Source organism: Corvus hawaiiensis, chromosome 4, assembly GCF_020740725.1.
Source record: "Corvus hawaiiensis isolate bCorHaw1 chromosome 4, bCorHaw1.pri.cur, whole genome shotgun sequence".
In the NCBI taxonomy this organism is placed as follows: domain Eukaryota; kingdom Metazoa; phylum Chordata; class Aves; order Passeriformes; family Corvidae; genus Corvus; species Corvus hawaiiensis.
In genome coordinates, this window is record NC_063216.1 from 5769255 (window position 1) to 5795164 (window position 25910).

The following is a 25910-nucleotide window of genomic DNA, read 5'->3' on the forward strand; positions in this document are numbered from 1 at the left end:
GAACTTTGTGAGTATGCAACTCATGTTCATTTCCAGAGCTGACTCTTCTGGGGTGATATTCTCCTAGAAAAAAATTGGAATTTGATCATATAATTAGAGAGCATTGCAATGTGTATGCGCAAAGACTGAATCTTAGCTTGGGCTTCCAGTGGCTAAATAAGAAATTATTGTGAAATGTTAAAGTACAGTATATTGCTGAATGCTCACTTTGGTTCGATATTTTTAACCAGAGAATTTTTATAGTATTAAACTGAAAATGTTGTAGAGGTCTACCACCCTTTCCCTCTCACTTAGGTCATCAGAGGGCTGTTACTTACAGATACTTAGAAGAGAGTCCTGCTGGTTTCTGCCAGTTGTGTACAGAAGCAGATGGGTTGAGTCGGTCAGAAGTCCAGCAGTTATTCCCAGTTATGAGGGTAGTGGCCTCCAGCAGTCTTGGTGTATTCTAAATGATTTTTTGTCTTTCTCATCTTCACCCATACTTGTTTCTCCTCAGCTCCTGCCAGCCCATTACTCCGTTTTTTTAATCCATGCTGCTTTTCTGTGCTTTAGGTCTTTACATGGAGTTAAGTTGCTTCATCTGCCTTTACAATTTGGCAGCAAACAGAAGGGCGTGATGTTTCACTGCCGTAGCGCAGACATTCCACACACTAGCGCTTCTCAGTGTAAAACCTGGGAGCACTCCGAAGACTCAGAAGAGCTGCTGGAAGAGGCTTGTGAAGCAGGTTGGCACAATGAGGGAGGCACACGGACCTGCACAGGGGTAGCATACCCAACATACCAGGCCATTCAGTCTGTTACACTGATTTTCAGCAGGTCTTTTCTGCATGTGTGTAAATTGAGTGCTCCCTATTCCTCGGTCTTGGACAACATTCCAATGGGTGGTTGCAAAGGGCAAGTGGTAAGAGTTGCTTTCCTCCATGCACTTTTCAAGGTCATCCAAGAATGATTTAAGCTGTGTCAGTGAGAGTGATTTAAGAAAAAATGTGTGGCTCAGGTCACGAATGACAATGTATGAAGCGAAGCAGTTCATTTTTTCAGTTTTTATACTCACTGTTTTTGTGTATTGGCTGCTGCATTTATTTTCCTATAAATACTATATATATTAGGCCAACCACAGCTAAGAGTATGGCACTTCCAATGGAGGGGTGGTAGAGGTTTGATCAGTAGTGGTGTGATTCCTGCTGATATGCTGGATATTTAGAAAGAAAAGCAAACAACAGGGGCTTCACAACACAGGTTGGTGAGAGTTCAGTCCTTTGAAAACCACTACTCCAGAGATTTAGTGAATTACTCAAAATTTAGCTTTGCCTTTATAGTGCTGATTTGTTGCATGTACCACAGTTGCTAAAGTAAGAAATACTGCTTTGCATTCAAGGAAACAGATTTTCATGCTTGCATCAGAAAAAAAAAAACCTGTCATAGCTGAAATAAGTAACATTATCAGCAATATAAATTTTCAAAAGTAATCTGTATTCTATAATTCAAGTTTGGGGTATGTAAGGTGCAGCCATATTTGGAAGTTCTGGTCTGCCTGTTGTATTGGTGATTATGTACTGCGGGGAAGGATGAGGATTTGCTGCTTTGCCAGTTTAATAGAGGCAAGGTAACTAATTTGATTCGGGATACTCTCATCATGAGTTGCTTGAAGGTGTTCAAATTTGCTTATGAAATAGTCCCTTCTGAGCTAAGGAGATGGAAATGAGACACTAAAAAGCTTTCTTGAAATGCTTCCATGTTTCTCAGCTCAGAACATCCCATTTGATATTAATATTAGGTACTGAGGCAAAGTCATCAGGTAGAAAAGGGAGGAAATGTAGAAATAGTCATTTTCTTGTGTGTTTCCTCAGGATGCTATTTTGAGGCTTTAAAAAAATAAAATTCCTGCTTTGCTGCTGAGGCTGCTGTAAAGCGGGGAAGTGGCAGATGTAATTGAAGTCCCAGGGCCCTGCCCTAGAAGAGGTCCAATCCTGGCAGCATACATATTGCTTATATGAAAGCGAACAGATGGATACATTTGGTCAATTCTGCTGGGTTCATATGGAAACCTTCAGAATTTTTTCTTACTATTTTGAGTAGAATACTTAAATCTGTTATCTGCTGAGAGGCTGTGGTTGCCTGGGATGGGTGCTTTGGTAGCTTTGAGCAGGGAGTGTTGCCTTGCTGTGTATGTCTTCCGATCAGATGTGTTTATCTCCCCGTACTCCTTCCCCCCACCCCTTCCTACAGGACCAATTCAGCTACTGGAGGAGTGAGCTGGATTTTTTTCAACTTCAGTGGCATGAGAACTGTCAGCTGAGTCTTAATCATGGAGTTATTACCGGTAGTGAGTGTGAAGGAAAGAGAAGAAATCCAGCTTGCTTTTCAGACGATAAGATTGATTGCAGAAGCACATTTTGATTATTCTTGGGGTGGAGAGAGAAGAGGAAGGAGGAGATTTGGAGAACAAAAACATCACATTTTCTTTAATTAAAAAACCCACTAATTTTCTGATACTAATCCGTGCTAAATTCTTGCTGACAGCTTTTGATGTTTCCCAATTCAAAACAACTGAAAGCAATGAACTGAAGGGAGAAGAATGAAGAATCAAAGAGGAGGGGTGTAGCTGCATTAGTAGGACACATCTTGAAGTGCTAATACTTAAGTCTGGGAGGGGGGAGGAGGTAGGATTAATCTGTAATGCTTGAAATTAGTTGCTTTTGAGTATCCTCAGGTGTGTGTGTGAGTGTGTGTGTGCATGTGTGCAGTCATGTAATGATCTAATAACATGGCATCAAGGAAAGAATTGGTACATGGCTAAATTCTAAAAGCCTATCACACAGATGTGTCAGCATCTGTATTGTCATCTAGTTATCTTTTGTCCAAGTGTATAACCATATAAAAATATACACAATAAGTATTTAGAGATTATCGATGACAACTCTGTGCATTATTAAAGTTCTTAAAGAAACTCACTCTTGCCAGAAAGCTTTAAATTTAATGATTTCCAGGAAAGCTGTAAACAAAGCAAAAAAAATGCAATCTCTGATATTAAAAGCATGTTTTTATGAAGATTCTAGTTGTGAGTGCTCATTTCTGTCTTTTTTTTAAAGAAAAAAACCTCTTTTAACCACTAGTGAGAGTAGCTTTTGTTGAAAATGGGGCTAGAAAAGAAGAGTAGAAGCTGAACTCATTGGGAGAGAGAGCTAGAGAGCTTGAATTTGACAAAAATAGTTTCTTCTCTATTCCTCTCTCACTCTCTTGAGATGCATCCTTCTCACAAAAACAACTCCACCCACTGTTGTAGAAAATGGCCATCTCTTGGTATGTTCTGTGGAGGTCTTGTTTTGGTAGTGCTAGTGCTAGTTTTGGGGATTAACATGAATAACCCTATCAAATTTTGTTAAGACATGGTACCAATACAGAAGGACCCATGCATACTATTTAAAATACCCTTGTTAACAGAGATTTAACAGTCATTTCATTCTGCACTGTTCATCACATTCACACATGTGGGATGGGCATTAACAGATTGAGCTACATCTTTTCATTTCAATTCTGCAGCAGTCTCTCTTTGTAGGAATATTTTATGTAGTAATAATTTTCTTCCTATTACAGACTTTCTAACTATGTTAATGGCAGTAGACTGGCCACAGAGACATTCGTGAGAACTACCTTTGCAGTGACATTTAAACAATTTATTTGATCTTGCTTTAGCATACCTGCTCATGCCTTTTTTCACTCTGTTGATGACCTTAGGAGAACTTTGTGTATAACCATGGGTCTTTCAATCACATTCAGCTTAACAAAATGGTATGCAAATTTCTGCAAGATGTTATTTCTGAAGTCTTTGGATTTGCAATGAGATGCCCCTTGACAGCATGGGCACGTTTAAGGAGCAGCTCCAAGGCTAGTTGCAGAAGGCAGAGCGTCTTAACTGAGGATGCTCTCTTTAATGGGTATGCACTTGTTGGATGAGCCTTGACTTACCCAAAGCAGAAGGTGCTATTATCAATATATTTTTTTCTTTTTTTTTTTTTTTGGTGCATGATAAGGGAAAAGCAGAGCCAAGAAAGGTTGATGGCAAGGGGGCAAGAGGGCATTTCTATATATCTCACATATGTACTATGTTGAATTGATCATCTTATCACCATTTAGAGAAATTGCAAGTTGTGGATTTGTGGCTGAAATGTGTTACTGGTGTGGGAGTGCTCTTGGCTAAAAGCCTAAATTGAGGACTTTCTCTTTGTGAGGGCATATCTTGTTCTGTGCTTGATGCAGCTTCTCCTATACTGGACCATGTGTAAGAGTTCTCTTAGGAAGAGAATAGTTAAAAAAAATTACCACTGCCACTATAGCCTTTAACACTTTTATCAGGTTCTATCAGGATCAAAAGTCCTACTGTAAAGTGGTGTTACAAAATCATCCAAGCCAAAATCAGGGAAAGTGAAAGGCAAGAAATGAACTGAATTAACCGGCAAAAAAATTATATTTATCAGCTTGTTGATTTTTAGGATAATTCATGGAAATGAATTCTGTGAAATTGTCATTCCATGACAGCTGATTGGGTGGGAAAAACGTAGGATTGCTGCTGAATGCTTACATTGACAGGAACATTCTCATTCGCTAAAAATATAACCCTTGGACAGTAACATCATACAAATTTGTGTACGTGGGTTACCTGCTGTATGATGTCCCCTATACAGGAAACACTTGAAGCACGTGATTAGTCTCTTCAATTTCTGTTGAACTAAATTATATTTTAGGTTTGATTTGTTGAGAGTTTTTTGGTGGTTTTTTTTGTTTGTTTGCTTGTTTTTTGTTTTTTTAAGACCAGAAGGTAAGCCTACATGTTTTAAGTTTGACTTCTTCATAAACATTTGTAGATTGAGGTGCAGTTTACACTGCTGGCTATCCCTCATGCCTTTCCATTTCCCAATCCTAGTCATGAAAATAAAGTTTCTGCCCCAGAAGTTGTGTGGAAAGAAAGCAGGTTTCTTGGCTGGGTCATTGAGGCAGCCTTAGCATATGTTTGTGCACAATGTGTTGTTCCTGCATTACTGAGCTGGGTTCTTTGCCCACGTGTAGTAGCCTGCCTACGAACAGTAATAATCACTGTATGTGTCACACTCTGTCCTCTGCAGCACTAAAGCTCCTCTGTTGAAGAGGAAAATTCAAAGCAGTCATCAGTTCTCCTAAAACTGTCAGTTTTCTATGGTCATACCAATTTAGTGTCTGGGTCTGATTTTTCCCCTTGTCCTGCACCTTATATACAACTTTGACTTGCTGTCAGAATTGAGTAGTCCAAGGATAAGACAAGGGAAAATCAAGCTTTCTGTCCCTGGGGTAAAGGAAATTACACGTAGTTCAACTTCTCAAGTGACAACATTTATTAGGCAGTTCCTACAGACATCTGTATGTAGCCACAGATAACTTGGTATTTTCTGGGCACTTCCCTAGTAATAAAATCCCGAATCACTATTTACAGAAGATGTTGACGCTTTTTTCAGTGATTCCTTCAAATGTAGCATTTGTTTAAAAATCTTTAATGGAAATGTGCAGCCAAAAAAGCTAAGCCATGGATCCACTGTGAATTTCTGCAGACATCCTTCTTTTGCCTCCTTTGGATGCCAGTGTGGGTCCAGCTTAAAACATATTCAACCCATTTTAGGTGCTTCCATTTCGATTCCACTGTTGCAGCACAAAGAGTACCTCAGCCATGTGTCTATCAGAAAGAAATAAAACAGAGTTGTAGATAGAGTGTAGGGAGAAAAGAGAGAGTCCTTTCCATTTATTTATGTATTTCTTTGCTTGATTTCTGTTTGGCTTTTTTGATTTAGTTTTATTTGTTTGGGCAAGTTTCCTGCCACTTACCTTTGCATTTGCATTTCCTATTGATTGGCAATTTTTAAACTGTTTATTGTGCTCTTTTGTTTAGCTGTTCAAGAGCTAAAACAAAAGCCACCAGGCCCTGTGAGGGACACATTTGCATGCGGCGAGCGTTGCCCGAGGAAAAAGTAATTGCTAATGCATATTTATGTGGCACAAATTTGCCATTTGTTTATGCATAAAATTATCAATAGTGCAGGGCGGCCCAGCCGTAGAAAATGGTGACCTTTTTAGCTTAATAAAGAGAAATCAGCTGTTATTGTGAAGAGATCAGCCATTTATTCTGTGTTGAGGGACACTGTCGGGAAAATGTAGATTGGTGCCGGCAATATCATTAAATGGAAGGCCAGTGACCCTTTCGGTATAGTCTATTATACTTTATCTAATAGGGGATAAATGACTCTGGTTGGCAAATAGATTTTAAAAAAAATAGAGAGGAAAAAAAGAAAAAGAAAACAAAACAAGACCACAAAAAACCCAATAAAACCTACTAACCCTCCTAATTTTTCTCTCGCAGCTCAGTCATATTAACAGGTAGATACTGAGGAGGTAATCTTGCACAAGCCACCTGGTATTTTTCTAGCAGAAAACTGATTTGAAAAACAGCTAAACAACAACAACAAACCCAACCCTGAACCAACCCCCAAGCCCACTCTGTTTAGACTAGTTTTGACTGCTTTGAGTCGGAAAAAACATCCAGAGCCAACCTGTGATTCTTCCTAGTGCATGTTGTCAAAAACAGTGTTCTGAAGGGCCATAAAGTGGATTGGATTTTGGCTTGTGAAATGAGAACTCAGAGTTTGAAAGTAGGAGGTAGGGTCTTCTCTGAAGACAATAGGTTTTCAAAAGCATTTATGCTTTTTTCTTGTATGCATTCCATTTTTTAAGGGTGAAGAAGTATTTGCTAGATACTGAAGATCTCCCCTGCAGGAGATGCAGCAACACAGTTTTCTTTATACCACTTGACTAATTCAGCTCAACTTTCAATAGGCAGATTTAAGACTTGAAGAGTTAAAAACTAACAGCTGTAAGCCTCGAGGAGTTGTTGTGAAAATGAAAGTGTATGCACAAAACCTCATGTTCCTCTGTTTCTTTCATTCTCTACAGTGCATAACTGAATGTAGTTTTAACCACCAGGTGAAATGTGGAGAGCTGTGAGTCACAGTTGCTGTAAAAGGTTGCATTTTTTGTACAAACTGTGTGGTGGGCTGGGGGTTTGATTTTTAATTTTTTTATCACTGAGAAATATCCAGCACATAATTGCTAGAGTAATTTTGGGGCTTTGCTCTGTTTGCTTCCCAAAAATATATTCCAAGCTAATGTTGTCATCATCACAGAAAAGTCACCACAAAGTTTGCCACTGTGTGTCATCTTCCTGGTGGCCTCAGTAAAGAGGCAAAGCTTGAACAGGATAATGGAACTTGCAGATAGTGAAAGCTTTTTGACGCAGGGCTGCCTGGAGATGATTGTGGGGAGCTTGTGGTCAGAGGCAGAACTTTGGTCTTCTCAAGGCTGTTGCTCTGATTTCACCACTATTAAAATTTAGACAACATTTAAATAAAAATACTTTAGTCAAATATAATACAATACGTAACACTCTAGGTGATATTATACAGTATATTTGTATTTCTTTTTCTAATGTTGTAAAAGTCTTTGGAAGGGTGTGTGCTACAGTTCAAGATTTTTATACCTAAAATTTTCTCTTATTAGGATTTTTTGGAAAGGGTTAGTTTAATTTCTGTACATAGAGCTGCTGCCTGCTTCTGGAATAGTGCACTCACCATCCTCCTAAATAATGATTCCCAACCATGTTGCTGTAGAAACAAAAATATTGTAGGATTAGTTATGGAAATAGAGAGAAAGTCAAAGAAGTAGTTTAAAAGTAGATTTTTTCTTAGGTCCATCCTATGGAAACTACAGTAAATATGAAAGTGAATTTAATTGCACAGTAGGATCTAGGTTACTTCACATGGCAACAGGGCCTTTTTTTACTGGTTCTGTCTCTCCACTCAAGACTGTAGCCAGAACCACAGTTTCAGAAGTCTCTGTTAATGTTTGGTGATTGCTTCATTGCATTGTTAATGAACAGTTGAATTAGGTGGGTTTTTATCTTTAAAAACACATTTTTATTTTTACTTCAACTAATTAACTAAAGTTTGCTTAATCCAAGTAAATCTGATTTTTTTCAAAGGGTCTTTTTCCATACAGATATTTCCAGCTCTGCTCCTGAAAAAAAAAAATCTTCTTACTCCCATCAAAGCTTGTCGGCAGTTGTTGCCTGAGTTTTGCTTTGTCTTTTCTAACAGTCATAAAACAACTCTTTTGAAGTTGCTTGACACCAGCTAGAAAGTTGTATGTAGATAAAATTAACAAGAAGAAAATGCTTAAGTCTGTATGGGAATAAAATGGGGGTCTCAGTGTTGTAAACTAACCCAAATACAACTAAGATTCAAATTCAGGTGGTGATGGTTGTTGTTGTTGTTAATGTTACCGTTATTTTTTTTCTACCTGTGCCTGCCCAGGCCTGGTTGTGGAAGATAACTGATAAGTACAGAGAAATTAGAAAGCAAAGGCTCTTCAAAAACCTAGAAATATCTATGGTCATAGAAAATGGCAAGTTTTGTAAAGAGTTTGTTAAGGGAGGAGATATCAGAGACAAGGATGAGCAAGTATCACTGGTCAAAGTTGGCAGCAGCAAATAAAAGAATGAGCAAAATGAGTATTACTTTTTCCTGGTGTTCTGCTGATATGAAGAGTTCAGGGATAGCACTTGGTTCCAGGTTGTTGGGAAAGGCAAAAACATAATAGGGAATATTCTGTAAACAAATGTTATTGTTCTGATTGTCCTGTTACCTGCCTTTTTTGTCCTGGGATTTCATCTTAATTAGGAGTGAATTGAGTGGGGCTTGTTCTTTTCTCAGCTTGTGGTCCATGTCTGCTGTATTCATAATGTGTGAGTTAGGGAAGGAAGATAAAGGACTAATTTTATATGATGTTATTTAGTTAATGAATGTTTAATTTGATAACCAAATAATAAGACTCAAGCAATTGATATATTTTGGTTCTTTGTGATGATGGTAAACAGGCAGTCTAACAGGTCTTGCAAAACTTGACCTATCTTTGTACAAGTAAATTTTGATAACTTACCTTCAATGAGGAATGACTTTCCCCCTTCCTTCTTCAGCACAGATTTGAAAAGCCCACAGAGATACTCATCTTTCTAAGAGCAGAAATTCATGGCTGAGGAAATCTCTATACAAAATATATACAGGACACATTACTGTTTGTTCATCTGATTGCTCAAAAATAATATAGGAAATTGAGGTTTCGTCTTCACAACGTTTGCCTGCATGCAGAGCTCAGTAGGGAACCAGGAATGGTTGCCTTTTGAACCTTCATGCAACAACCTGCTCCTGGTGGTGTCTTGTACGCTGCAGCTTTTCCTGGGGGTCTCTGAGCTGTAGGGCTGGAAAAGTAATTCTCTTAAGTTAAAACAGTAGGAAAAAGTCCCTGGTTTTATATATTGAGGATTTTGATTTCAGAATTTGGTTGTGTCTGTGTTTTGTAGCTGAAAAATAAAAGAAATTCCTATTTATATTTGTACATATATTTCCTACCACAAATTATTTGTTTTGGTTAGACTAGATTGATAATAATACACTGTAATACAATTTAGGGATGCCAAACCTGACTGGGAGGACAACCACTTCATATCTGAGATGAACTTTGGCCTGTGTGAGCACAGGGTGTCATGTCACAAGTATCGGCTCAGACTTGCTTATGCTTATTCCTATGTTACCCATCCTACACTTGCACACCTTGTGCCACAATGCATTTCTCCCCTCTCTGCTGAAGGCTTGGGGTTACACAGCAGCAGCCACAACTGCAGTAGGTGCTCAGAGAGATCTGAGGTGCCTCATGCTCCTGAACTGTGGAGGTCCAGGTGGGGTTTGGGAAGTCACACTGACTTCACTGATGAATGTGAGTCACTGAAGTTCTGGGCTGTGTTGTTCTTGGGGGAGATGCCACCCATGCAGGAAGATCAGGTGCAACTCAAGAACCTCAGGACAGTGTCTAAGTCATGGAGTAAATGTGTGAGTAACCCTCCTACTCACAGGGTGTCAGCTGGAAGCAAAAGCAAATGCAGAGGACTTCTTGCTCCCAGCGCTGTACTTGCACTGCTAATTGTGCAAGCATGTTTGGTTGGGGATACAAAAGCACTGAGTGTAGGTGAGCTGTTTAAACAATCTAGAGAAACAGGAATATGTAGTCATATCTTTCCCCTAGTTCAATTTTTGTATTGATTTATCATTATAAGAGGTGCTTCTTTAGTTCTAATAATGTCTACGTTTTCTTTTTTTTTTTGCTATTACATATTTCTATGGCAGCTTTTCCACGTGATATATATTGGGTCACACATTAATTTACACCAGCCTCTGTTCTGCAAAAAAGAGTTCATGAGCTAAATAAAAAGGAATGGGGAGGGGGATGTCTAGCAGAGCCCAGGCTTTTGTTTCATGTTTTGGGTGTATTTTCTTTTTAAAATAAAATTGTTGATATGCATTTGCTTTTATTTTTCTAGCCTTTCTCTTGCTGATGACCGGGTTCCTGTTTGATCCTGTTTACAAGCTTTCGAAGATTGAAAATAACCCCAACTCCTCTGCATCGGGTAGGAAAACAAAGCCATATAAAGACATACTGCAATTACTCTGGGGGCCTGGCAATAAGGAAGAGTGTGGTATGAAGGAAGAGCTTGTGGAGAAAAAGGAGAAGATTACCAGGTTACCACAAAAGACATTCGTGTACTCAGTTTTTCTCACCCACTCTTGGACTGGGGAGGAGGGGGAAGAGTGGGCATGTCAGCAAGTAAATAAGCATTCTCCAGTGTGTGTATTCTCAGTGTAAATATTTTGTCTATACTTTCTGTTACTTACTCAAACTGCCTTGCAGTTGTATTTCAAGCTATTCAAAACATTCAATAAGATAACTATTGAAAGTTTTTGGGTTTGGATTGTTGTTTTGTTTGTTTTGGGGTTTGTTTAGGTTTTGAGGCTTTTTTTTTGGTTTTGTGGCTATATGTGCAATATTATAGTAGTGTTGCTGTGTAAATATCTATATCCCAAGTGCTAAATTTTTACAAATACGATGTTTCTTGTAATAGGGAGACTAGATGGGGAACAATCTGGTTAAATGTTGCCGGCCTGGCAGGAGACTCAGATGCAGATAATCCCACCAGTTACTGTGTCTTTCTTGATCCTGATGCCAAAATGGGTTTTGCTTTTATATATTCTTCATATATATTTGTAGCTCGGCAGACTGTTTTTATATGGTTATATAGTTTCCTAACTTCAGTACTTTTCCTATTAGACAAACAAATTCCTGACAGCCTGTTCTAATCTTGCTTCTAAGGGGAATCAAGGACAAGACACCTTCCCAAGCCACTTTCTCATGTAATAGACATCAACAACTAGCAAGGAGGGGGGCTTCAGAAGGGATTGGACCAAGAGAGGGAATTACTTCATGACCTGTCTAATTGAAGATTCTTGTCAATTATGCTAATTTGCTAAAGTTATAAAACTATACTTGCCCTATGTCACGTGTGCATTTTCGATGCATTTTCATCATATATTTCGGCGGTTTGGGCATCTGGAGGGACCCTTCATTAAAAACAGTAACCGCATTTTATCACCTAACCTTGTTTGGCCCTTGATTTTAGGGGCTGAAAAGGCAACAATCCTGTGGTAGTTTTTGTGCTTAATCTGACTTCCATGAATAGTGAATGTTTGCAGAATTAAGGTTTCAAAGACAAGCACTTCCTTTTGGTAGCCTTTTTTTTATCCTTGTTATTGTGGACTTCAGGAACTAGAGTTGAGGTGGGCGCTCTTGAGTCTGATGAGTTTGTCATGGGGTTAGGTGTCACCTATGTTTGACCAGGTTGCTCTCACATTTCTTGTATCATGAGTGGCAATTGCTAAAACATCAGGGTTAGAAATGCAGCCATGGTGACAGGTAACACTTACATCCAGTTTTCCTGAGTGGAAATGAGGAGAAGGTGTGGAAGGTGATCAAGAGCCAGAGCTGTGCAACTGAGATTTTAGGGCTGACTAAGATAAAACCCAGAGACAGCCTTCTTGATTTCAGTATGATTTTGTCCACATGCAGAGGGTTATTCCACTGTTCTTTTTCAGAAAAATAATTTCTAATTAAATTTGAATGCAGGATTATGTGAATGATTGATAATATTATGGTGTAAATCAATGCTTTTCTGCTTCGTGGTGAGGCCTTAGACACGCATCTGAGATGACAGTCTAAGTCATGGTATTTTAACATGATTGATTCAGATATGGAGAAGTTGTACGATTCACTTATATCTTTCTAAATGCCAGAAGTCAGTTGTGACATTCTCATCTTTTCCTCTTCTAAATAAGCTTATCAAAGAAGAAATCACTAATTTGCCAGGCAGTGCTTAATAATCAAGGAAGTGAAACTTCTATTTTACAGAGAAAAAAAAAAAAAAAGGAATTTTTGCTGAGTTGCTGAATGATTTTTAAATAATAAAAGCTTCCTATATACTGAGCAACTAATTTTTCTTAAAATTATTTTTATTTCTTAAGGCCTTAATTCTGAGAAAGGTCACTAGCCTTTGAGAATTGAGCCACTTTGTTGACAGATCTGCCCTCTAAGTTGAACAGCATTAATTGGAACTTTATGCTGCAGATTCTTACTTTTTAATGTGGGTGGTGCTATCAACAAAATTGTCTAATGAATTTGAAGCTGATTTTAAAAGGTCTGCCACCTGTAGATAAAAATGTGCATTACTACACATGGTAATTATCAAGATCAAAGGCTGTGATATGATCCGTTGACCTTTTGAAATCAAAACACTTACTATAAAGAAAAAAAGGCACTGATTTCTCCATCTATGTTAGTACAGGACATATCTGTATATTCAGCTGTATTGATACACTGTAATATATCTACAGGAAAAAAGATACTTTGAATTATGTTAGACCCAAATTTCCCATCATTTCCTCTGCAGACTTACAAAGCTCTCACTATTTTTGTATGTGTTGAGGAACTTTTTTTTTTTAATCTAATGATATAGATTGCTAAAAATATTCAGGTGTCTGAGACAGCAGCAAAACATCTCTGAGCCACCCTACAAAAATAAACTAGTTTTGTGCATGCAGGATGAAGAAGCAAGTATACAGGCACAGATTTCAGCTCCAGGCTTTTTTTCAGGGGCATTTGCAATAGGGGAGGGGAGAAACAACCCAGCAAGTATCATTGTAAAAATTATGAAAGGCACTTTGATGGTCCTGTTTAAAGTCACTTCACTAAACAGGGGCCAAAGCAAAAGCCTGAAAGGCAACTTGTAGTTGGGTCTTAACAACCTCCGCCCATCGCTGCTATTTGCAGTTGAGAACAAGTGCCTGTGCACACAGTAATGGTGAGAGAGACTGAAGGGAAATAAAGGACACGAAGGAAGGATTTTCTGTTTTCATGTGAGTACTTGGAAGAGCAAGCAAGTGAAGAAGCAGCAATTTTAGCTAAGCTAATGTAATAGAAGACCATTGCACCCAAACTGTCTCAGCAGAACTTCCTGCATAATTAGATTGTAAATCTTCTCAACTGAGGAAGTTTTGCCCAGGGTCAGATTGTCTAAGTAATAATCCATTCTACATAAATTAGAAGATTTGAACTGCTGGGATACATTATTACATTAGTTTTGTTTTTTATTCCTAATATAACTAAGGAGAACAAATGCAACAATTCTTTTTCTTTTTTTTAAAATTATCTTATGTCTCTTTAGCTTTTGTTAACCTCAGAAGGCCTTTCTTGTAGGTTTTGGGATTTTTCCTGAGCAATGATGATAAAGTTGTTATATAGGCAAATTAATACATTTTTAATACACTTCAGAAAGTGACGCCAGAGAATCCTTTGGCCAAGTGATATCAGTGAAGAATTCTTTGGTGAAGAATTTAGTCAGAGATGCTGCTGCTCTTTTTGTGCTGTTGAAATCTTATCTTCCACTATGATCCCCTTTTTCTGCAAAGAACAGAAATTCATCTTTGCAGTAAGCATTAATGGGTGAAAATTTACTAATAACCAGTTTACAACAGGCAGGGTTTTAAATTAATAGTTCAATTATTTTCTTTGAGAAATGGAAGATTATGGGTACTTTACCTGCATATACAGCTATATGTAAAAGTTATGGGGTAAATCCTGAAGTTCTTACTTGGGCAAAAATTGCCATTGAAATTACAGTATTTGATCTGCTTGAAGAAAGCCAAGTTTGCAGTATAGCACAGATGAATTGATATGCTTTGGACTTGTTGTCAGTGTGTATTTGGGGGGGTGCTAGTTTTTTGGTGTTTTTTTGACTTTCACTATAAAATGGAGAAGTAGCCAACTGCTCAGGAGAGCCTTTTGGAAATAAAACAGCATTGGGGCTGGATTCTCTTCTTACTGAAAATTCATATGAAACATAATGATAACTTACTTTTTTTAAAGACAAGGAGGAAACTATCTGGGGTGAGAGGTACTAAACTCCTCATTTCCCATCTGCTTACTGTGCTCAAGGGTAGAAAAAATACGGAATGGAATTGATAATCCTGTGTTTTCAAATACAGGAGTATTTTGTGTACCTGATGCCAGTTCTGTGAGCTCAGCTGCCTGGTGAGTCTGTGGTCAGCTACTCTGCAGAGCACTGGCAGCTGAAAGCAAAGCATAAGGCTGGGTGGAAATGGCAAGTGCTCTCTAAAGTCCTGGAAACAGGGATGGTCCCAGACCAATGGATGTTTGCTCACCCTTCCCTCAAGTGCTGTCCAAGGAGCAGAATTCAATATACTTTATTATTTTTCTATCATGCTGGGAGACACCAGTGGATGTGAAAAAAAGAATAATAGTTTAGAAGACATGAGGAAAAAAAATAAAGATCTGTGAAAGCCCTTTGACACTGGCATTTTGGGGAAACACCATATCTTTCGGGTGGCTTTGGAAACATTACAAGAGCATTGGAAGCCAGAATAAAAACCTTTATTTTTTGCTTCTACTTAAAATCCAAACTTTCTCTCATTGCTGCTATTATAATCCTTATAAAATTACTTCTACATATTTAAAATTTCCATTATTATTATTATTATTATTATTATTATTATTATTATTATTTAACAGCAAGTAGTTGTGGGGTTTTTTGTTTTGTTGAGGTTTCTTTGTTTTTGTTGTTGTTTTTTTGTTTTGTTTTGTTTTTTTGTCCTCAGGAGCATCAGATATAAAGAAAATCAGAAATCAGACCTCAAGACTACTTTTGAGGCAGAAATAATCCAACCATTATTTCTGGTGTAAAAGGTTTGTGAATAGCATCATTTGCCTAGAAGCTGTTTTCCAACCTAATAACTCCTGGAATAATGACCTAAAACTGTTTCCAAGAGGATTAAGGCCCATATAAGTATTAGGAAGTATAAGTTTCTGAAAAAGCGTCTTTCTGATTGGTGGAGAGGTGAGTTCTGATTTAGGTTAAAGCTGCTTGCCTAGGAGAATCAGTTCCAATCTCTCTGAAGTCAAAAGTGTTGAAGTAATCCTCTAGAGAAGGATTGTCTGAGGGTTTTTTTTCTTTCTTCTTATATGTAATATAGATGTGTATATATAGATATTACTTATTGCCATAATGACCTGGAAGATGGTCATTTAAAAGAGTTTTTAATCCGTTTGGGAGGGGCTTTTTAATCTTCTGTTTTAGTGTGCCTTGAGCAAAAGCTATTCAAAATGGGCTGAGATTGCAGCTGAACACTTGGCTTGTTGGTTAATCATCACTTGAACACTCTTCATTGGAGAGACTGTGGAACAGAATTTATTATCTGTAATGATATTGGTGTGTTTTTAGGGTTGTGCACATGTTGGATGTTCTGTGCTCTTGTTAATTGCTTTTTCAGCTAGTGTGGCCTGTAAAGGGGAGGGAGGAGAAAATAGGGGCTCAGGATGGTTTGGGAATGTCCAATGTACAGGGGTCAGGCATTATGCATTAGAGGAATGCATGGATTTGCAGCTGAATCCATTTGATAAAGAGCTGTTTGCTGAGTTGTACTTTTAAATTGGCAAAACTTCCCAACAGTGCATCAAAATGCACTGGTGACAGAAGTTCACCACAGAAAGCACGTGAATTCATACTGAAATGGCTGGTAACCACCTATTGTTTTTCACCTTCTTGAATTAACCGGAGCTAATGCCGGAGCTTCTGGCTGAATCACAGAAATGTCTCAGCAGATCACACTGAAAACCTGAAATCATCACTGAGTTCAGCCAGCTTTATCCTAGGATGCCTTCCTTGCCAGCAATCAGGATTGGTTTACATCTGTCCCAAGAGCATACTCATGTAAGAAGGTGAAGTAAACATCTGGCATTAGCAAAGGAAAATAGAATTGGTTTATTTACTTGAGGAATTAGTATCACTGGCCATTCAGAAATCTGTAATAATATGCATGTGCTGTATTCATTTTGACCTTTAGAGAAATTTGGCCTTGTGTGCAATTTAAAGGTGATTTAGCAGAGCTTCTTACTAATAAGGTAACAATAAAATTTGGCTGTCAAATCTTGTTGTTATACAAGACAGAGCCAGTTTTGTGGGACACTGAAATCCATCTTTAAAAAATGCAGGAGGAATATAATCAGTGATGGTACTTAGCATGCAGCTGAACTGGGCCCTGTTTTGAAAAGATCACTCTAATTTTTACAGTGGTTGACTGCAGCCACAAAAGAGAAAAGTGAATAAGTGTTCGCTGATTAGATCTGTGGCCACATTCTTGTTTCTGATGCAGGGTGCACAGTGCCAAAAAATCTGATGCTTATGCTTATGAAATACTTTTCTGGTTCTATATGTACTATAAATACATTCCACATGGCTTTATACAAAGCTCTCTGTTATTTCAGTAAGTCACAAGCTACTAAGCCAGATCCAAAGAAGGTGAAGCTCTGAATAAGGTTCTTTAACATTTTATGACTTTGAAACACTGGTTTAGAGTATATTTGCTTCATTAATTTGTGGCTTTGATCTCAGTTGGGTAAGCATTGAAAAGATAGTCAAAATTTAATGGGGAAAAAAAACCCTTTTCACAAAGGTCTCTTGTTGCCCTTAAGTTAACAGACTGAAGAAAGTTCCTTTTCATTTTCCGTAGTCTAGGTTCTGATTTTAAACCAGGAATATGTAGTCTTACTTAAAATACATCATTCAAGGAATACTGTTGCTGAAGATCTTATTTGGTGTGACCAGGTTTGGCAGAATTGCTTGCCTAGGGTGAATAAGAGTCTCTCCTGGAATTTTTAGAGGAAAAAAATATCTGTGCTCCCTCTACTCCCAGCTGTGGGACTGAGGGAGTAGTTGTGCAGTACGGTCTTCCCTAGCCCCAGAGAGGTCTGTCCAGTGGCCCAGGAGCTCCTTGGAGTGTTCCCAAGCAACAGTAAAATTAAGTCTGGCTACTGCCTTACTGGCTTCTCTTTTTCTACAAAAACTTGAATTCCAGCATTACAATTAAAAAGATGAAGAGAGAGAGTGGATTAGCTGCAGAGAAAGAGTTTGGTAAACCTAAGCAGAAAACTCTGAGTTTAACTGCAGAGATATTTTGCTCGTTGCAGCAACAGGTTGCTCTAGTTCCTCCTTGTTTGTTTGGGTTTTTTTCAATCACCATTTATATAGTCAGGCACCAGAGTAAATTAAAGTTAAATGAAGGAACACTGCTTTTCCTCCCCTCCCTTTTATGTCCCGCCCAGAAGCAACTTGATATTACCAATGGAAAGTGCAGCTTCATTCCCAAGACTGGTGATACAAACACAGTATCAACCCATTTGTTTGCTTTTGTCCTTGTAAGCTTCCTAATTGGGCCTTCCTACTGTACCTTTCCCACATACCTGAGGTTCTATCCTTTGTAGCACTGCAGCCGTGGGAGAGTAGAGTCCACTCCCTGCCATGTATCTGTGGCCACCGAATCAATGGCAAGTGTAAGGAAGATTGTGGTCATTACTTATACCTTTGTAACAGCATAGAGATGTCTGGGTTGGGGAATTCAGAATTTTGGGAGTGCATATGTGGGCATGGGAAGATTACCGGGGGGCAGGAGGGGGGGGCGGGGAGTTCTCAAGTTCTCACTTGTGGGGACAGAGGTAGCGAAGCTGGGCTTGGAGATCTCAGCAGTGATGGTCAGAACAAATGCTCTGGATCCCTTTCTTCAGGCAAGGGGGAAAACGAGCATCAAAGGACACTGACATCCCACAACTGCTTTTTGGTCAACCTCCCTAAACTCTGGTGAAAGAGGTAAAGATGATAATGGTAACTTTATAAGTCTGGTGTTTTGTGCCTTCATCTAAAAGTCGGGCAGAAGATCATGTTTCAATAGAGCTGGGGAGTGCTGAGCCCCCGCCCTCAGAAAATTAGGCCTCCTAGCAGCCCCTCAAGTGGGGTGCCCCAGGCTGAAGCACCTGAAGCCTCCAGCTGCTCTTGACTCATTGGATGGGAACCCTCATAAGGAAAAGGGAAACAGGACTGGAACTCTTAAGATAGGAGAGCTGTCAGCTTCTGATTTCTACACCTTGGAAAGGGTTAATGCTGAGGTGCTCTATTGTATTAATGATGGTTGTCTCTTCACAGGCCCCTTGGGCTCTTTCAGGGGCCTCTCAAAACAATGAGTGCAGTGAGGCTGTTCTGTCTAATTACTCCAAGACAGGGATGCTAAAGAGGAATTAATGACAGTTGACAAGTGCAATTAATAATTATAGCAAAGCTGGGAGTCATGCAGCAGGCAGATGACAATAACAGGGTAACTGTACATGACAGCTTTCATCCGTTCCCCCCCTGCCCCGCCTACTCCTCCTTTCTTTTACCCTTTCATGTGAGCTGCTGCATGAGCCAGGCCAGGCCATGGACAAGGAAGGAGAAGATCTAGTTCCTTAGATTTGTCCAATTTCTAACCTGCCTTTCCCCATCCCACTCTCTCCCTCCTAAGGAAAATTAAAATTAAAAAAAAAAAAAATACAAAAATTATCAACAGCACCAACTTAGCAGCACAGGCTTCTGTTAGCTTTCACGGTCAGGTGTTGACAAGACTACTTAAAATTCATGTTGTGAGATTGGAAGGAGAAGGGGACAGGGAAAGGCAGCAGCAAGCTGGAGTTGAAGTGGGATTTCCATATCAAAGGCCAGGCCTTTGGCTCTGAATGGTAATTAAAGTACCCAGATTTCATCTCCTTGGTCAGCTCATGAAAAGGAAAAAAAAATTAGAGAGAGGATTTTTTCACTCCCTTTAGACTACAGTACAGCAAGCAGTAAATTAAATGAAAGTTGAGCTAAAAGGTGCCTAACGCTTCAATCTTTTGCATCTAATAAAATCTATGATGTTTTTAAAGCATTTATTCAGTTCACATCTTCATCTTGCTGTGATTATAAAGAATATCATGTCTGCTTACATTTATTGGGCACACATCTTGGCCTTCCCAGGGTTGTAAAAGGATTTCACTTTTCATTATGTTGCTGTTGTGTTACGGCCTTTCGGCTTAAAAAAAAAAAAAAAAAGGGAGGGGGTAGAAAAGGAAGGGGAAAAAAAGCGCATTTCTGTGTCATTTCTACTTGGTCATTGTAGGAACCACTAACAGGGAGAACCAAATAAATGCAAATTTAATGAGGCATGGGGAACTAGTAATGAGATTCAACAGCCTCTCACCTTGAGGTTGTTGGTTCAAACCAGGGCTGTGACACTACTGAAAGTGGCCACAAACCAGCAGTCACATGGCTGTAAATGTACAATGTTTTGCCACTTTGGTCCAGTTCCTAGTGGACATAAAGGGATGAAATGGAAGCCCTGCTTGCATTTGCTGGAGTCCCTCTTAGGAACAAGGACTGTAGGACCATGATTTCCTGGAATCCCTGGATTTCCTGCCCATGGCATGTTCAAGTCGGGGTTATGCTGTAAAAATGTGTGATGTCTTTCCCTGAGCTCCCCCTCGGCTGTATTGATTCCAGGTCTTCTGTAGACATGCAGTGGTCTCCAGTCTGTGGAGCTATTGGGGTCTGGCCTCTCAACAGCAGTGGGTGAATGCCAAAAACCTGGGAGTTTGACCAGTACTGCTGGTGTCCTGCTGTGCCCTTGAGTTTCTCTTTACGTCTGTGCTGGCCAACCAGTTACTCAACACCTTAGGCTCCTGCCTTTGGGTTTGCACCTCAGTAAATCCATGGTTGCACCTTCTTTGCTTCAATGCCCTACGGAGAAAAGAAGTTTAGCCCTTTTCAATTCTGCTTCATAACTACGAAAGACCTGGGGCCAAAATGTGTATAATTGAATGTGACCAGGCTGGGTCAGAACCTGCTGCAGGTCACTGAAAATATCTCTCCTGACCTCACTGGATGGTGGATCAGTTCCTTGAGCCGAAACCCCGAAGTCTCTCTGGTTTGGTCCATTTTCCTACAGTTACATCTCAACTATACCAAATGTATGCCTTCTGACATAACCATTTTGGTATGAGTTAATATAGATGTGGGCAGTACTGGTGGTGTCCTGTATGTATTAGTACAGCAGTTGAGATGGAAGGGGTAAGAAGAGTTCCTTGGAGCAAAGAATGGAATAGTTAAAATTAAAATCTAAAAAGGAAGGAAAGGGGGAAAAAAGGTAAAATATTGTTGCTGTAACAAAGAACAAGAACTTAGAAATAAACCAAACTAAATACTCGCTGAACACACACCCACCCCAAACTTGAGGCTTGGAAATGTAGACTTGTATTCTAAATTCTGACGTTATTTTTCTTCCTCCCCTTTTTACTCTCTCTTCCTTTCTTGCTCTTTTCCTTCTCTCTTCCTCTGCAAGGTATGCTTTCCTCCCCCCTTACCCCCAGCTCGAGTGCATCATTTTCTGCTATTGTGTTTAAAAAAAACTCTGCTGCAGGGGCTCTGAAATGAATAAAAATGTAATCCTCAATGTGCCCATTGTGCACTCTCATTTGTTTTTGCTGTATCGATTTATCAGCAGAGGGAAATTACTCGCTGGAAGAGAGGATGCCAGTCAGAATGACATTTATTTCATAGCACAAGGAGGCTCTCCAGCGTGTTTCCATGTAACCCAGATATTGGAGCTGTAAAAGGGCTTGTAACAAGGTTTAGTGCTATGATTAGATCGTGTGGAGCACCTTGCTTTCATAACAACAGGCACTTGGCAGGAGCCAAGGCCTCAGGTTATGGTCAACTTTTTTATTTCCTTTTACCTTAACACAGAGTATTTGCCTTGCACCTCAAAACGTTCCTCTGTTAAAAACTCAAGCGTGCCAGCTTGTGAAATCTTACTTGGTATTTATAAGAGTCTTGAGCATTCATGCCACTGAGTTAAAAAGAGAAAAAAAAAAAAAAAAGGATGAACTATTTACTTGTTAACCTCTTTAGCTTTGTACTTCCTTGTGCTTCTAGTGAAGCAAATTTTTTCCTCCAGTGACTGTAAGCTGTGGTTGCTCAAGGTAAAAATGGAGCATATTTTTTACACAAAACCTGTAATAGGTATAAAAGAGCTGCAAATAAACATGGGACTCAGGAGCCTGAATTGTGGTCCAGGGTTTGTGCTTGGCTGCTGTTGCTGGATAGTTTGTGCTGAGGGCTTTGCTGTGCTGATTTGTCTGGGGTCTGTTTAGCTCAACAACTCCTTTTCAACAGCGCTGAAGGTCAGGTAGTTCAAAGCAAGATTCACAAGTCCCAGAGTGGGTCCTGCTCCATGGCACTGCTCTTTAGCAGGCGGATGCTGGTGTGTTCTCCACAGCATTTATGTACCTTTGGAACTGATGCTGGTGGGGAGACCACCTCTCCTGACCACCCCAGGAATGTGGGGAAATAGGCAGTAGGAGGTATGGGAAGTTATGTCTGTGTCAAAGATTGCTTGATGCTTTCCATCCTAAAAGTCTCAGTTCAGCTGTTCATATCTTTGCCAAATGATTTCAGCTTTGGCTGATATTTTCCATTTTGGGTGTTTGCCTCAGACATTTAAAAAAAAAAAAAGAAAAAAATTCAGCCAAAATGGCTCAGCTGTCCCTAAGCTGAGAGGAAAAAAAAAGTCGTTTTGCTTTTATTAAAAATATTCTCACTGTCTCAATGGAAAGCTCAGCTCCCAAGTTACAAGCCTCTGAAATGCTAAATTGTGTATCCAGTAGCAACTTTATTGAGTGATAAAATTAAACCAGTTTACCTAGCCTGTTGAGTTTTTTGTTAGACTGTGAACTCACTGGTTTTCAGGTCTCTGCTGCCTTTGTCCTTGGGATGGTGGCTGGGAAGTCATGGTTAAGTTGAGCTTAGCTAGAGCTACTTAAATCCATCTGCCTGCATCTCTCTTTCTCTTTTAAACAGAGGATAATGCTGTTGATACAACTGTATCCAGCTGAAGTAAAAGCTCAGGCTGAATTTGAGCCACAGAATGAGCTGAAGGCTTTGCTAGCTAAGCTTGACCTAAACTGAACTGTTCCTTTCTAGTCTAGATGAGATGTGTTATTTCCCTCCTAAAGTTCAGGTCAGAAATAGAGAGGGAGCAAAAGAGAGTAGTACTGAACTGTGGAAGAGAAATAAAATCAAATAAGTGGCTGGCAGAGGACAACACTATTGCTTTTGGTAAAGTTGGAAGTTTGCATACAAATAGGTCTGACGGAACTTGTTACAGCAGCGGGAGTGTGGCTCTTCCCTGGGGCGCCTGTTATTTGTGTGAGACATCCCCTTCTGTAGGCAGGCATTGAACTTTTCAGGAGAGAACAAGTGACAGATTTGTTTTCTCTGCCTTGCTGAGGTAGCAAATGGCCAGTGCAAGGAAAGAGGTGCGTACTTTTGAGGAGAAGAGTTGGAGTCTGTGCATATGTGGACCTGAGGAAAGGAGGTCTCAGCGCACCTGACTGACAATGTGAGATGGGTTGAAGCACCCAGAAAATCATCTAAGCAGCTATGATGGCCTGCATTCTTAATGCCTCCTGTGGTTTAGGAATTATCTGCTTTGTCAATACATTGGATGATGGGAAGGTTGACTGATTCGTATTTTTTTTTTCTCCTGCATACCCAAGCAGCTATATTTGGAATGAAATACGGATTCCGATAACGAGAAGATAAATGGAAAAAATGTAGTTTAAAGTGTTGTTATCTTAAAATGAATGCTTGAGTAACATACAGGCTAAAACTATTTAAGCATATGGAAATGTATGTGAAATCAATACACTACGATGTCACTTTTTGCGTCAGAATCAGCATGTGTCTGTGCTGACAAAATGCCATGCATTACCTTTCCCCATCTGTTCAAAGCACATTTAGGAGTGCCTTGAAAAGCTTTTGCAAGTCATGACATAAATACACAACTGGATGGTGCAGTGTAGATAGAACAGCAATCTAGTGAAACCTTCTTTAAAGGGAAATTATTTTAATCCTTTTCAGGCAAGAAATTAATTTTTAATAAAAAAAAATATGGTGCTGCTATAAAAGTATAGTAGCATTTACCAGTCATATCCACATTAAACATTTCTCCCCAACACTGTATCAGAAAATAGCTTTCAACATGGAGAAAATCCAAAATCAATTAGTTCAGTTTAAATTATTTCAAACTTCATTGTTATTTTTTAAAGAACATCTTCTAGACTGTCCCTAAACTTTGCATGGAAATTAATTTAGTTAGAAGTTTTCTTCCCACTTGCATATTCCAGCCTAGAGAAATTGAAGATTTGCAGAGATCAGCAGTAAAAGTAGTACCATTAATTCCCTCACAGTAGTACCTGAGTAGTTCTACAAACGTCACTTCCTTTGTAATTATTGACTTTTTACTGGTGCTTTAGCAGATCTTCTCATACTATTACTCTCACTTATGAGTGTAGGTAACTACGCTCACCTGACAACATGAGTGTAATTGTCCATCCTCATGACTTTATTGATGATTCTACATAATTTTCTTTTAAGAAGTGTCTTTTGCTCATAGATATGCAGAAGGCTGAGAGGCAGCTCGCTGTCTATGTGCTTCCCTAAAATACAGGACTCTGCTTACAAGCCCCAGGTGATTGCCATTTCTAGGGCAGAGTGGCATCAATCTTTTAGGGAACTTTCAGGACCACACAAGTTTGAATTTCTTATCTATGGTTTCCTTCTTATCTGTATAACCTGATTATAATTCCATCCATCAGCTCATAGTTTTACTTTAGTAAAACGCCTGGTAAATCTTGATATACAACAGCTGGTGGTGTGAGCTCTTCGTGTCCATCTCTGTAACCAGAGGGAACTGTAGATAGACAGAAGGGAGTGCCTGAAGTGAGAGCTGGTCAGAGTCCAAAACGACCATTCCTTTCGGGGAGGCTGATTGTTTGATAGACTGCAAGGCTGTAGAATTTCTGTGGAGCAAAAACCTCAGGTACTAGATGGATATTGCTTGTTCCTGTTTCTGTGGCACCTGGTCAATTACTAGGAGAAGGTGATGGAAGTACAAAGGAAGAAATTATTGTTGGAAGGTTTCTCTTTGAAACTGCAATGTAGTTTGAGAGCCTCCAAACTATTAACAGAGTTGGGTCCAATAGGAGTCATAGGAGTGTTGTCTAATCTGGTTCCTCCTTAGAACAGACCTTGCAAATTTTCTGCATCAAAATTAATGAATTGAAAAGGTTTATAAAAGTGAAAATTGGTAGTAGCTATTATTGTGACTTTTATCTTCTTACTCTTTGCTTATTATAATGCTGTATTTGGAAGGTATTTCAAACAAGAGCCAAAAGCAATGGAAAGACCTTCCTTTTGAAGCAAAATTAGAAACATTAGTTGGGAAATCTCGCACTGGGATGTTTGTTCATCACCATTGGTGAATTTTGTTTTCGCTTTCAAGTGCAAACCAGCAGATTAGACACTTCCAAGGGTTCATTCACTGCAAGGTTTTGCAGGTGATTTCAGTTTAATGCAACCAGATAATTGTAGCCCTGGGGCTTGGCTAGGTTATAAAGCTGCTAATCCAGACAATATTATCTAATCGTATGTTGCGCTTATATGAGAGACCCGTGCCTTTAATAGTCTCTCCCCGTGCTTGTAAGTGGTAGTTTTGGTTTGGTTTTTGTAGCTTTTTTTCTTTGTTTGTTTGTTTTCTCAGCAGCCCTATAAAAATGAGACTCAGGAGAAGATTAAGCTCCTGAACAAGTCACTGGATGTATGCAGTGCTCTATTAGATATATATATATACCCCATACATGAAATACACATATATCATGGATAAGCTGGCTCACGATGCTGAAGTGTATGTTCACCTCCGCATTTAAGAGAGGGTAAGGTGGTGGGCACTGAATACTCTGAAAACTAAAGTCTATATTTAGTTCTAGGCCCACATGTAGCTGAAGCAAATGTATGGCAATGTTTTATAAGCAGTACTGTCAAGTAGTCAAAAACCACATATTTTTGTTTTAAAAAAATTTGTGTATTTGTCAAAACAAAAATTTTTCATGGCAATACACTTGTTTGAAAAAAGATTTTTGGGGGAGAGAAAGGAAGACGAAATTGCATGTCAGCCTGAAATCTGGACCTTTCTCATTTGAAAATTATGTTTGCTCATGGCTAAAGAAATTTACAAGAGGGACAGTCCTTGCAAGTTTGCCATCCAGCCCTTTGAAACATACGAGGTTGGTAGGGGTCACATCAAGCTGTGGCTGCCCCATCCCTGGAGGTGTTCAAGGCCAGGCTGGATGGGGCTCTGAGCAACCTGGTCTAGTGAAAGGGTTAGAACGAGATGATCTTTGAGGTGCCTTTGAACCTGAAGTCATTCCATGATTCTTTAGAAAACCTCAGATGAAAGCTCAGGCCCATCACTGCCTGTGCCATGGAAAAATAAAGCACAGTGTCCTGTTGCTGGTACCTCTACAGCATTGCTTTGGCTCAAGATACAAAGCAGAAGGAGGGGCTGTCTTCCAAACCAGCCAGCGAAAGGTTTTGGTGAGCTACTGTACTGGTGGCTGGAATAAATAACTTGGAAATAGGGAATAGCACTGGTAAGACTTGCATTGCAGTGATTTGTCATTTTAGAGATGGGAAGAGA

At 39.3% G+C, this 25910-nt stretch overlaps 1 protein-coding gene across 9 annotated transcripts in view; it reads left to right on the forward strand.

Annotated features, from left to right (window-relative positions):
- The window catches only part of SOX5 (SRY-box transcription factor 5), a 609605-nt gene that overhangs the window by 137193 nt on the left and 446502 nt on the right, over positions 1-25910 (forward strand). For all 9 annotated transcript variants that reach the window (XM_048300783.1, XM_048300780.1, XM_048300784.1 and 6 more), the window contains exon 2: positions 10451-10537. The gene's annotated coding sequence lies outside the window, so the exon portion shown is untranslated. The remainder of the gene's footprint in view (positions 1-10450; positions 10538-25910) is intronic.